Below are 12,036 nucleotides of genomic sequence, written 5' to 3'. Positions count from 1 at the left end.
ACAGGTTTATTCTATTTTTGTTTAAAAGAACAGGGGAAGTTCGCTCTAAAGAAATGGTTAGTATGACTGAGTGTGGGTGTGCCTGTAAACAAATGTTTTTTTTTTTTAAAGTGAGTTTTCACAGGAGATAGCGGACTATATCCCCAATAAAAACACAGACCAAGCACTTCAGTGACTACTGCACAAAGAATAACTTTCAAACTTCTCTGTACAAAGTGCAGGAGGGTTACTGCCCAAAATTGTAGACTGTTTTCCAGACAACATTTCCAACTGTAACCCTGAGCGCTAATAAGTCAAACATGATTGGTTAAGCTGGATCCAATCGCAAGACGCAGATGGCCGATCTCAAACCTGGGCGCTCGAATCACGACACACACTGCTCGATTCTCAGGAACCTTTCTATTTGGCTATGTGCAGGAAAAGGGCTGATATCCCATCTAATCAGGGAGGGCTTCTCTACACTGCATGTGTCGCACTGGACCACCACCCATGCTCGAGCAACAGGGTCTGGAAGAGTTCCATCAATCAGAAAGCAGCTCTGTGATCGTAGTAACCAATCAGTAGCTCTCTCTCGTCTTCCACTCAACCGTTCTATACTTGTGGCACCAGAACATGATAGTTGTCATCAGAAAGCATCTCTGTGATCGGAGTATCTCTCTCTCGTCTTCCACTCCTACTCAACCGTTCTATACTTGTGGCACCAGAACATAATTGTCATCAATAAATTGGTTCAGGTAATTATAGGACATTTGTTTCTCATGCAACTCCAATTCGAAGACATTCAATGCAACTAAAACAAAATCAAAATTAGAAAAATAAAGAGAAAAGTAACTACACGCCACCAGGGATCTACAGAACAAGTTCAGACGGCTGCTGGAGTAGGTGCTGCTGGCCCTGAAGCTGTGGGACATTGCTTGGCGTCTTGGATTCCAAGATGTCTGCATTTAGCTTCCAATTCTCCCAGCCCACAGGTGTCACCCCAGGGTCTCTGTGGAGTCCCAGCACTGCCAGTTTGCAGCGTTGTCGTTCAGGCCAATGACTGCACATTGTTTTGTTGGGGTGGCTTCACAGAGATGCTCGGGAGCCCACACATGTCCATACTTGGATGTTCAGCTGGTGAAAGTGGAATCCCCGACGTTGGTCAAGGAATATCTTTGGCGCACAGTGACCCTTCTTCACAACTTGGTCTTTACCATCAATATCCAAAAGTCTTGCATCCTTCCAACACCGAGACTGGCCTCCACAGGTGCAATGCTAAACACATGTCGCATTAAGGCTTCTCCTCCTCGGAGGAGCATGGATATTCAGGCGATCATGCGGAGGTTCCTCAACGGCATCTCTTGGTCGGACAGGTCTTATGACTCTTCAGCCTGCTGACCTTGTGTATCCAGCTGGTTCCACATGCTAGTGGTGGACCCGCACAAGGTCTCTAGAATCTGCGACGGTTCTTCCAGTTGCTTCACCAGGACCTTCACTGGTGAATGGACCCGTTCCAATCTAAAGGAAGGTCGTCCACTCAGCCTTCGACAAGCGTAGGTTCCCATGGCACGGATGCCTCCTTGCTCCCCAGGGGCACCCATCTAAGACTTGCTGCAGCACAGGGTCATGGACACACTGCTTGGAAGGGATTTACAAGTGGTAGTGGGCACAGTGAAGGGGAGTTTTCTAAGTAGCAAGTCTCTCAGTAAGAGTGAGGAGGCTCTCAGGCACCTCTGTCTGGAGGACTGTTAGAAGTAACGACACCCAAAAAGTGAGTAGTGTGATCTTCGATAAATTGGGGTGTCCATCCATGGACCGGTTTGCCCCAGCTGACAACAGGAAGTGTCTTCTGTTTCGTACCACACATTGCCCCCTGAATAATTCTGCACTCATGTCTGCTAGCTTGCCGGCCTGTGTGCACTCATGCCTGCTAGCTTGCTGGCCTGTGTGCAACGATGCCAGAGTGCTTGTTGGCCTGCGCGCTTGTTGGCCTGCGCGCTTGCTGGACTGTGTGCACTGGATGCTTGCGTGCTTGCTGGCCTGTGTGCACTTATGCCTGCTAGCTTACCTGTGTGCACTGGGTGCCTGCCTGCTGGCTTGCCTGTGTGCATTGGATTCCTGCATGCTTGCTGGCCTGTGTGCACTGGATGCCTGCGTGCTTGCTGGCCTGCGTGCACTGGATGCCTGCGTGCTTGCTGGCCTGTGTGCACTGGGTGCCTGCGTGCTTGCTGGCCTGTGTGCACTGGGTGCCTGCGTGCTTGCTGGCCTGTGTGCACTGGGTGCCTGCGTGCTTGCTGGCCTGTGTGCACTGGGTGCCTGCGTGCTTGCTGGCCTGTGTGCACTGGGTGCCTGCGTGCTTGCTGGCCTGTGTGCACTGGGTGCCTGCGTGCTTGCTGGCCTGTGTGCACTGGGTGCCTGCATGCTTGCTGGCCTGTGTGCACTGGGTGCCTGCGTGCTTGCTGGCCTGTGTGCACTGGGCCCCTGCGTGCTTGCTGGCCTGTGTGCACTGGGTGCCTGCGTGCTTGCTGGCCCTGTGTGCACTCATGCCTGCTAGATTGCCTGTGTGCACTGGGTGCCTGCCTGCCTGCCTGCCTGCTAGCTTGCCTGTGTGCATTGGATGCTTGCTGGCCTGTGTGCACTGGATGCTTGCGTGCTTGCTGGCCTGCGTCCTTGGGCGTTTGTCTGATAAGACTTCTTAAAATCCCGTGCGCAGGCTCAGTGCGTCCATGTGTCGTCTCTGGACATGGTGTAGGGGGTCTGGCACTCAGGGAGGGGTCCGACAGCCAGCCCGCTGCCCATGGTCCTGCCAGGCTCCCACAAAGACCCCTTGTGTGCCAGCGGCCCTGCCTCGCACACAGAGCCGCTTGTGCCCAGGTACACAGACTTTCCACCTGAAGACAGAGTGCACAGGCCTTCCACAGGGGCCTCTACTCAAAGGGGTCTTGTGTGGGAGCCCCCAGAGGAGGGCACGCGAGGCGGGAGGACAGGCCGAGGGGAGGGAGTGTGGAGGGCAGGCCGAGGAAAGAGCGTGAGGGTGGAGCGTAGAGGACAGGCCGAGGCGGGAGGGTGGATGGCAGGCCGAGGGAAGAGAGGGAGGGAGAAGGGCAGGGGTGGACAGTCCGAGGAGAGAGGACGGGAGGGTGGAGGGCAGGCCAAAGAGAGAGCAGGAGGGTGGAGGGCAGGCCGAGGAGAGGGCGGGAGGGTGGAGGGCAGGCCGAGGAGAGGGCAGGAGGGAAGACCGAGGGGAGGGTGGAGGGTAGACCGAGGGGAGGGTGGAGGGCAGACCGAGGGGAGGGTGGAGGGCAGACCGAGGAGAGGACGGGAGGGCAGACCGAGGAGAGGACGGGAGGGCAGACCGAGGAGAGGACGGGAGGGCAGACCGAGGAGAGGACGGGAGGGTGGAGGGCAGGCCAATGAGAGAGCAGGAGGGTGGCGGGCAGGCCGAGGAGAGGGCGGGAGGGAGGGTGGCGGGCAGGCCGAGGAGAGGGCGGGAGGGAGGGTGGCGGGCAGGCCGAGGAGAGGGCGGGAGGGAGGGTGGCCGAGGAGAGGGCGGGAGGGAGGGTGGCGGGCAGGCCGAGGAGAGGGCGGGAGGGTGGAGGGCAGACCGAGGAGAGGACGGGAGGGTGGAGGGCAGACCCAGGAGAGGGAAGGGCAAGCTGAGCAGGAGGATGGTCAGGCCGAGGATAGAGCAGTAGCGTTGGCAGGCCAAGGGGAGTGTGGGCAGGCCATGGAGAGAGCAGGGGGTGGTCAGGCCAAAGCGGAAGGGTGGTGGGCAGTCCGAGGAGAGAGAACGGGAGGGTCGGCAGTCCGAGGAGAGAGGTGGGCAGGCCGAGGGGAGAGGGTGGGCAGACCGTGGAGAGAGGTGGTCAGGCCGAGGAGAGAGCAGGAGGGTGGGCAGGCCAAGGAGAGAGGTGGGCAGGCCGTGGAGAGAGGTGGTTAGGCCGAGGAGAGAGGGTGGGCAGGCCGAGGAGAGAGGGTGGGCAGGCCGAGGAGAGAGGGTGGGCAGGCCGAGGAGAGAGGGTGGGCAGGCCGAGGAGAGAGGGTGGGCAGGCCGAGGAGAGAGGGTGGGCAGGCCGAGGAGAGAGGGTGGGCAGGCCGAGGAGAGAGGGTGGGCAGGCCGAGGAGAGAGGGTGGGCAGGCCGAGGAGAGATGGTGGGCAGGCCGAGGAGAGAGCAGGAGGGTGGTCAGGCCAAAGCGGGAGGTGGAGGGCAGGCCGAAGAGAGAGAACGGGAGGGTGAGCATGCCAAGAAGAGAGGTGGGCAGGCCGTGGACAGAGGTGGAAGGTGAGGGAAGGCTGTGAGGAGACCGCAAGGGAACATGCTTAGGAGGGAACAGAACGCAGGCCAGGCCGAGAAGTGCAGGTAAGGGGCAGGCATGGGACAGGAAACACACAGTCTGAGAGGGGCTGGGCTGCGCAGGGCCGCCAAGGCCAACACACTTGAAACTGCTTGTCCACTTGCTACTGAAAAGAAGTACTTACAAAAATCACAGGGCCCTGGGCACCACATGGGAGGGGAGGGGAGGGGAGGGCGAGGGTCTGCTGTGCCTTACCTGGCTGCTGTCGGTGCCTCGGTTGTCGTCCACATGCCCAGACTATAAACTCTAGGTGGTCTGTCCCTCCCTGGGATCCTACGCTGATGTGGGCAGGTCGGGGACAGGCCGAGTACAGGGGGAAAGGAGGGTGGGGGGTACTTGAGGACAGGCGGGGTTCAGGTAGAGAGGACGGCCGGAGTTGACACATTAATGGGAGGGGGCAGGGTCAGTCTTGGAGACTTTTCAGTGACCCAATACAAACCCCCGTGGTCCGAAAAACATGTAAATTACAGAGCTGTGAAGTGAAACAGCGATATTAAAACGTGATATTTTAGACAAACTTCATCAAACAACGAATGTGCGATTGCTATGGTGGTCAATGCACCTGCGCCAAAGGACAAACAACTTGGAGGTCACAGGTCTGACTTTGAAGCTGGGCAAGATCTGTCATCCCTCAAAGCTTAGTAACATCAGCATCACGGAGTTGGTCGAATAGTAAACCCTGCCAGTGGGGGCTAAACACACCCTAGGCATGGCTGGCAGCAGAGGTAAAGGGCCCTTTAAACTTGGGCCCAGCCTCACCTGCAGCTGGGAGCCCTGAAACAGAGGTTTCCTCTCCTCTCTCTGCTCCTTTCTCTCAGACTGGGGCAGTGAGAGAAGGCAGGGGCTCACAGGTCTGCTACGGATAGACTGGGGCAGTGAGAGAAGGCAGGGGCTCACAGGTCTGCTATGGATGGGCTGGGGCAGTGACAGAAGGCAGGGGCTCACAGGTCTGCTACGGATGGGCTGGGGCAGTGAGAGAAGGCAGGGGCTCACAGGTCTGCTACGGATGGGCTGGGGCAGTGAGAGAAGGCAGGGGCTCACAGGTCTGCTACGGATAGACTGGAGCGGTGACAGAAGGCAGGGGCTCACAGGTCTTCTACGGGTAGACTGGGGCAGTGACAGAAGAAAGGGCCTCACAGGTCTGCTACGGATAGACTGGGGCAGTGAGAGAAGGCAGGGGCTCACAGGTCTGCTACGGATAGACTGGAGCGGTGACAGAAGGCAGGGGCTCACAGGTCTGCTATGGATAGACTGGGGCAGTGAGAGAAGGCAGGGGCTCACAGGTCTGCTATGGATGGGCTGGGGCAGTGACAGAAGGCAGGGGCTCACAGGTCTGCTACGGATGGGCTGGGGCAGTGAGAGAAGGCAGGGGCTCACAGGTCTGCTACGGATAGACTGGAGCGGTGACAGAAGGCAGGGGCTCACAGGTCTTCTACGGGTAGACTGGGGCAGTGACAGAAGAAAGGGCCTCACAGGTCTGCTACGGATAGACTGGGGCAGTGAGAGAAGGCAGGGGCTCACAGGTCTGCTACGGATAGACTGGGGCAGTGAGAGAAGGCAGGGGCTCACAGGTCTGCTACGGGTAGACTGGGGCAGTGACAGAAGAAAGGGCCTCACAGGTCTGCTACGGATAGACTGGGGCAGTGAGAGAAGGCAGGGGCTCACAGGTCTGCTACGGATAGACTGGGGCAGTGAGAGAAGGCAGGGGCTCACAGGTCTGCTATGGATGGGCTGGGGCAGTGACAGAAGGCAGGGGCTCACAGGTCCGGTAAAGTCGGACTGGGGCAGTGAGAGGAGGCAGGACATGACAGGTCTGCTACGGATGGGCTGGGGCAGTGACAGAAGGCAGGGGCTCACAGGTCTTCTACGGGTAGACTGGGGCAGTGACAGAAGAAAGGGCCTCACAGGTCTGCTACGGATAGACTGGGGCAGTGAGAGAAGGCAGGGGCTCACAGGTCTGCTATGGATGGGCTGGGGCAGTGACAGAAGGCAGGGGCTCACAGGTCTGCTACGGATGGGCTGGGGCAGTGAGAGAAGGCAGGGGCTCACAGGTCTGCTACGGATAGACTGGAGCGGTGACAGAAGGCAGGGGCTCACAGGTCTTCTACGGGTAGACTGGGGCAGTGACAGAAGAAAGGGCCTCACAGGTCTGCTACGGATAGACTGGGGCAGTGAGAGAAGGCAGGGGCTCACAGGTCTGCTACGGATAGACTGGGGCAGTGAGAGAAGGCAGGGGCTCACAGGTCTGCTACGGATAGACTGGGGCAGTGAGAGAAGGCAGGGGCTCACAGGTCTGCTATGGATGGGCTGGGGCAGTGACAGAAGGCAGGGGCTCACAGGTCTGCTACGGATGGGCTGGGGCAGTGACAGAAGGCAGGGGCTCACAGGTCTGCTACGGATGGGCTGGGGCAGTGAGAGAAGGCAGGGGCTCACAGGTCTGCTACGGATGGGCTGGGGCAGTGAGAGAAGGCAGGGGCTCACAGGTCTGCTACGGATGGGCTGGGGCAGTGACAGAGCGCAAGGGCTCACAGGTCTGCTACGGATGGGCTGGGGCAGTGAGAGAAGGCAGGGGCTCACAGGTCTGCTACGGATGGGCTGGGGCAGTGACAGAGCGCAAGGGCTCACAGGTCTGCTACGGATGGGCTGGAGCGGTGACAGAGCGCAAGGGCTCACAGGTCTGCTACGGATGGGCTGGGGCAGTGAGAGAAGGCAGGGGCTCAGAGGTCTGCTACGGATGGGCTGGGGCAGTGAGAGAAGGCAGGGGCTCACAGGTCTGCTACGGATAGACTGGGGCAGTGAGAGAAGGCAGGGGCTCACAGGTCTGCTATGGATGGGCTGGGGCAGTGACAGAAGGCAGGGGCTCACAGGTCTGCTACGGATGGGCTGGGGCAGTGAGAGAAGGCAGGGGCTCAGAGGTCTGCTACGGATGGGCTGGGGCAGTGAGAGAAGGCAGGGGCTCACAGGTCTGCTACGGATAGACTGGGGCAGTGAGAGAAGGCAGGGGCTCACAGGTCTGCTATGGATGGGCTGGGGCAGTGACAGAAGGCAGGGGCTCACAGGTCTGCTACGGATGGGCTGGGGCAGTGAGAGAAGGCAGGGGCTCACAGGTCTGCTACGGATGGGCTGGGGCAGTGAGAGAAGGCAGGGGCTCACAGGTCTGCTACGGATGGGCTGGGGCAGTGACAGAGCGCAAGGGCTCACAGGTCTGCTACGGATGGGCTGGGGCAGTGAGAGAAGGCAGGGGCTCACAGGTCCGGTAAAGTCGGACTGAGGCAGTCAGAGAAGGCAGAGGCACACAGGTCTGCTACTGATGACCTGGGCAGTAACAGAAGGCAGGGGATCACAGGTCTGCTACGGATGGGGAGTGGGGCAGTCACACTAGGCAGGGGCTGACCGGTCCGCTGTGGATGGACTGGGGCAGTGAGAGAAGGTAAGACCTTAAAGGTCTGCTATGGACGAATCTGGGTAGTCAGAGAAGGCAGGAGATTACAGGTCCGTTACAGACGGATCGGGCAGTCACAGAAGGCAGGGGCTGACAGGTCCGCTGTGGACTGGGGCCGTGAGAGTGGGAAGGGTATGCCCAGACCTGGGTCCCGTGCTCTCCATGCCACTGGAATCAAGCTATCCTGGCTGAAGAGGGGTGAAACCCTAAAACCGATCCTAGGATGCTTGTTTCCAGTCCAGTGAGGACCTGGCTTGGCAGTTCGGGCTGGACTGTTCTCATGAGGCACAGGGTCAAGACAGATTTCCATATGGCTAGATCCAAACTCGAATAGCACGGTGAGCAAAAAAACAATGGATTTAGGCCCAGATCTCTGTACTGGGGTGAATGTATGACATTGTTCTGCATTTTGTCCATCAACTGTTGTGTTTGCATGGGGCAGTGAGAGAAGACAGGAGCTTACAGGTCTGCTACGGACGAATCGGGGTAGTCAGAGAAGGCAGGAGGTCAAAGGTCCGCTACGGATGGACTGGGGCAGTCAAAGAAGGCAGAGAGCGCTTCATGGCACTATAGCGAGTGTTGGAAAGAGAGGTTTATGTCCATGAGCAGGTTTTTTCATAGGCTGCAGAACAGCAGTGAGCTAGCCCTCGGCAAGTGTAGATCGAAAATGCCTGCGTCTTGCTGTGACTGCAGAAGTGCAAGGTAACTATAACAGGCTGTAAGTAGCCTCGCCCACTCACAAGGCTGCACAGGTACTTCGTCTCACAAGGGCTTCTATTGTGGTATATGCCTTGGTTACATTCAACTTCATGCTCTGTTACTAGAACGGCATCTGCGAGAGTCACTGCAACGCTAAACCAGTTGCAGATGAGACTCGTAGGTGTGGGACACTCCCGGTCATGGGTGTGTTACTCGGACAATAAAAACCTTGCTCAAACATAATCCTCGGAAGTCCGCGGGGGGGCAGGCCCTTTTTAGTCACCGTTCCCATACTTTTTGGATGCACAGAAAAGCTTCACTCTCCATGTTTACACTTGGTAGGTCGTGGAGGATACCTGGGTGCCCTGCATACCTGACAGTGGTAGTCTGCCGGTGTGAGCAGGGCGGCCCTTTGTCAGCGTAAGTGGAAGCCCTGCAGGGCTTCCCCTCAAGGCGGCAGGCGGGGTAGAGCTAAGGAGGGGCGTGGGCACTGGGCACCCCAGCACCTGGGCTTGCTAGCCACGGTGATGGTGTGTGGAAGTCCTGGTGCTCATCCGGGAGGCAGGCTTTCGGCCAGTGGCAGCCCTCCGCTAAGGCGAGGGAGCGTTGCCCCACTGATCAAAAGGAAAAATAAAGTGATAATAACGTATCATTATGATCATTTTATTTTTCCTATTGCAGTCAGAGGCGGGGCGGGTGGGTCTGGCCAGAGCAGGGTAGGAGTGGTTTGCCCTCCCTAAGTGAGTATGACTGTTTGGGCGGTCCTCTTGGGCCAGCCAAACAGTCATGAACACTTTGCATGTTCCCCACCAGGATCCATTTCACAGCCTGGTCAGGAACATGCACAGGCCCCCTGTCCCCATCGAAACACCAAACCACAGCGCTCAGACCAATCACAGCGGATTGGCTCTGGGGACACTTTGTGGCCGAGTGCTTCCTGCTGCCGGTCACGACTGGAGACAGGAAGAAGTAAGAGGACAGAGGAGAGGCGGCGGCCAGCCATTCCACGCAAGTTCTTTTACCTCCCACCGCCGCACCACCCCTATCCAGTAGTTGCCGCTACTGCTGCCGGCAGCAAAACAGCTTCCTCTTTCTCGGTCTTCAGCTGCACAGGACACTTTGCAGTTGACTGGGCAGGGAGCAAAAACACAAAGAATGTCCAAAGCCCTGGAGCCCAATTAAATAAGCCAGAGGCTTAGGACGGGAGTGAACTTTGTGGCGTCAGTCTCACTAAGTGAACCTCAGATTGGACATACTGGAGGCAGGTCAGAAGGTCAAAAACAGCACCATCATAGGTAGCACTATTACAATGAGGGTTTACATCTGGGATCCATCCACCAGGGTTTGTGATGTCATGGTGGAATGTTATGTAGGTAATGTGCAGGTATTCTGGGCTGGAAACGACTGAGTTCTGTGGCAGACGGGCGAGAGATTGGTTATGGTGTATGGTGTTTCAGGCACAGGTTATTCTCCTGCAAATAAACTAGAAGAAGCTAAACCAGTGACAGGTGATGCAGGTCAGAGCGGTGGGGAGGTGGGATAGCCAACGACGAGGGAAAATAAAAGAAAAAGAAAACAATTAAAAAACACTGAGCGCAAGGTAAGTGGTTTTCTTTTTGATGCAGCGAGCACAAGGTAAGTGTTTTTCTTTTTTATTTTATTTTCCCTTGTCGTCCGTCGACTCCGCTGCACCGCCCACCGCTCTTTCCTGCACCAGCCGTCACTGAGCTACACGAGTGTTGTATAGTGATTACAACACTTTTCTTGGCGACGAGGATGGAATTGCCAGTCACCTGGGGAAGGAAAGTGAGAAGTTCGGCAGAGAATAGCCTATTTCACCCCTTTGAGGCGGTCACTGAGGCGTGAAAAAGGAAGCAGTCACTGTGGGCTGTTAAATTTAGTAAGTGTCGCTGCACATTGAGGACCGTGACAGGAGAACCAAGGAAGTGCTTTGTTCGGGCCCCCACCTGCGCTGTATACAAAAATTAACAAAAAAATTAATATACATCATATGTTGGTCAGGGTGAGCCCCGCGGTGCTCTTACTCCACTTCTCATAGAGGAGCAGCCGAGAGCCCTGCAACAGGTGATACTGCCTTGTGAACAGCCGTGTGGCTGCAGAAAGTCAGAGAGTGGTATTGAAGGGAGGCATGTATGGAAACCACATTAAACAGACATGTATTGAAAGGAGGCGCCGCTTTTCGTTATTACAGAAGCGGGCTTTAACAGTCAGCGCTTTGTGAACAGCCATGTATCGAGCTGCATAGAAAGGAGATGCGCTTACGCCGCATTAAAGGGAGACGCGCATTAAACAAGTGGGAACATTGCAACTTTCAAACATTTTTACCCATTATGGCACTTAGGGGCACACACTTTTCACCTCTTAGAAAAAAAAGACACTGCTTATGAGATGTTTGGACACCGAAAGCCAATACGTGTTCAAGTAATTGCCACAAGTATATAAGAAAAGTGGGGATGCAATTGAAGACTTGCACAAAGAAGCTAAGTTGGGGTTGCAAAATCGATTTGCCAAAACAATAAATATTGTCATGTGGCACCATAAATTTTATACACAACCGCATTAAAACATAAGGAGTCTGTTGATAATTTTTTGACTAAACTGCAAGAGCTGGCAGCAAAATGCAAATTTGGGTTGCTGACTGAAGAACTAATAAGGGACCAGTTGATAGATCAGTGCAGTAGTAAAAAGATGCAAGAGACTCTGGACTGCGAGCAACTCCACTCTCAAAGACGCCATCAAGATGGCTAAAGTGGTACAGGAGTTGGAAACATGTATTAAGGAGATCCAGAAGATGGAAGATAAAAGTAACCCTGAATTAGCAAAGGTGGATAGTGAGTATGAATTGGTTAATGCTGTGAATAGAAAATCACGAGTGACAAGTGCCAAGCAAGTTAAAGAAAGCAAAGAAAAAGGAGGCGGACCTTCAAGCTTTTCACCGAAACCTCAGAACAACAGCTCAGGTTACAGGTGCAGCAGCTATTCCCATCTGGGTGATTTGAAGAATTTGTATGCAATACCGAAGAAGTGTCACATCTGTGAGAAAAACGATCACTTCGCATATGTGTGCAGGGCTTCAAAGAAGCAAGTCTCAGTACTTAAGGAGGAAAAAGAGGTACTGGATCATAGGGTGTTAGTGATAGGTGATGGATATATGCCTGTAAAGTATGAAGATGAAAAAAGAAACACAACCCAAGGCAGAATTCAGAATTAATGACAAGAATATTGTTTTAATGGTGGATTTGTCATACCAAAACAACTATTTGATATCACATGGCCAGGGGGTACGTTGAAAGCTTCTGATGTAATCCTGGAAGGATATCAGGGAGCTGACATTGGAGTAATGGGATAATTCTCAGCAAAAACTGAATTCATGGGTCGAGCTATAAATGGAAAGGTGTATGTGGCTGCTGATGGTCCATCGATATTGAGCTAGTCGCACCAATATAATTTACACATAGTAGTAAATTCCCAGGCGACCAACCAGGTGATCGTGGTCGAAGAGGAAGAGCTGGATGCTTTGCTCAAAGATTTCAAAACAG

General features: G+C 55.3%; 1 protein-coding gene across 1 annotated transcript in view; it reads right to left on the bottom strand.

Moving 5' to 3' along the window:
* The window catches only part of SLC35B2 (solute carrier family 35 member B2), a 175,817-nt gene that overhangs the window by 90,641 nt on the left and 73,140 nt on the right, over positions 1–12,036 (bottom strand). The window lies entirely within an intron of this gene.

This window comes from Triturus cristatus, chromosome 6 (assembly GCF_964204655.1).
Source record: "Triturus cristatus chromosome 6, aTriCri1.1, whole genome shotgun sequence".
NCBI classification, from domain to species: Eukaryota; Metazoa; Chordata; class Amphibia; order Caudata; family Salamandridae; genus Triturus; species Triturus cristatus.
The sequence above is the reverse complement of the archived record's forward strand: the minus strand, read 5'-3'. Positions and strand labels throughout refer to the sequence as shown.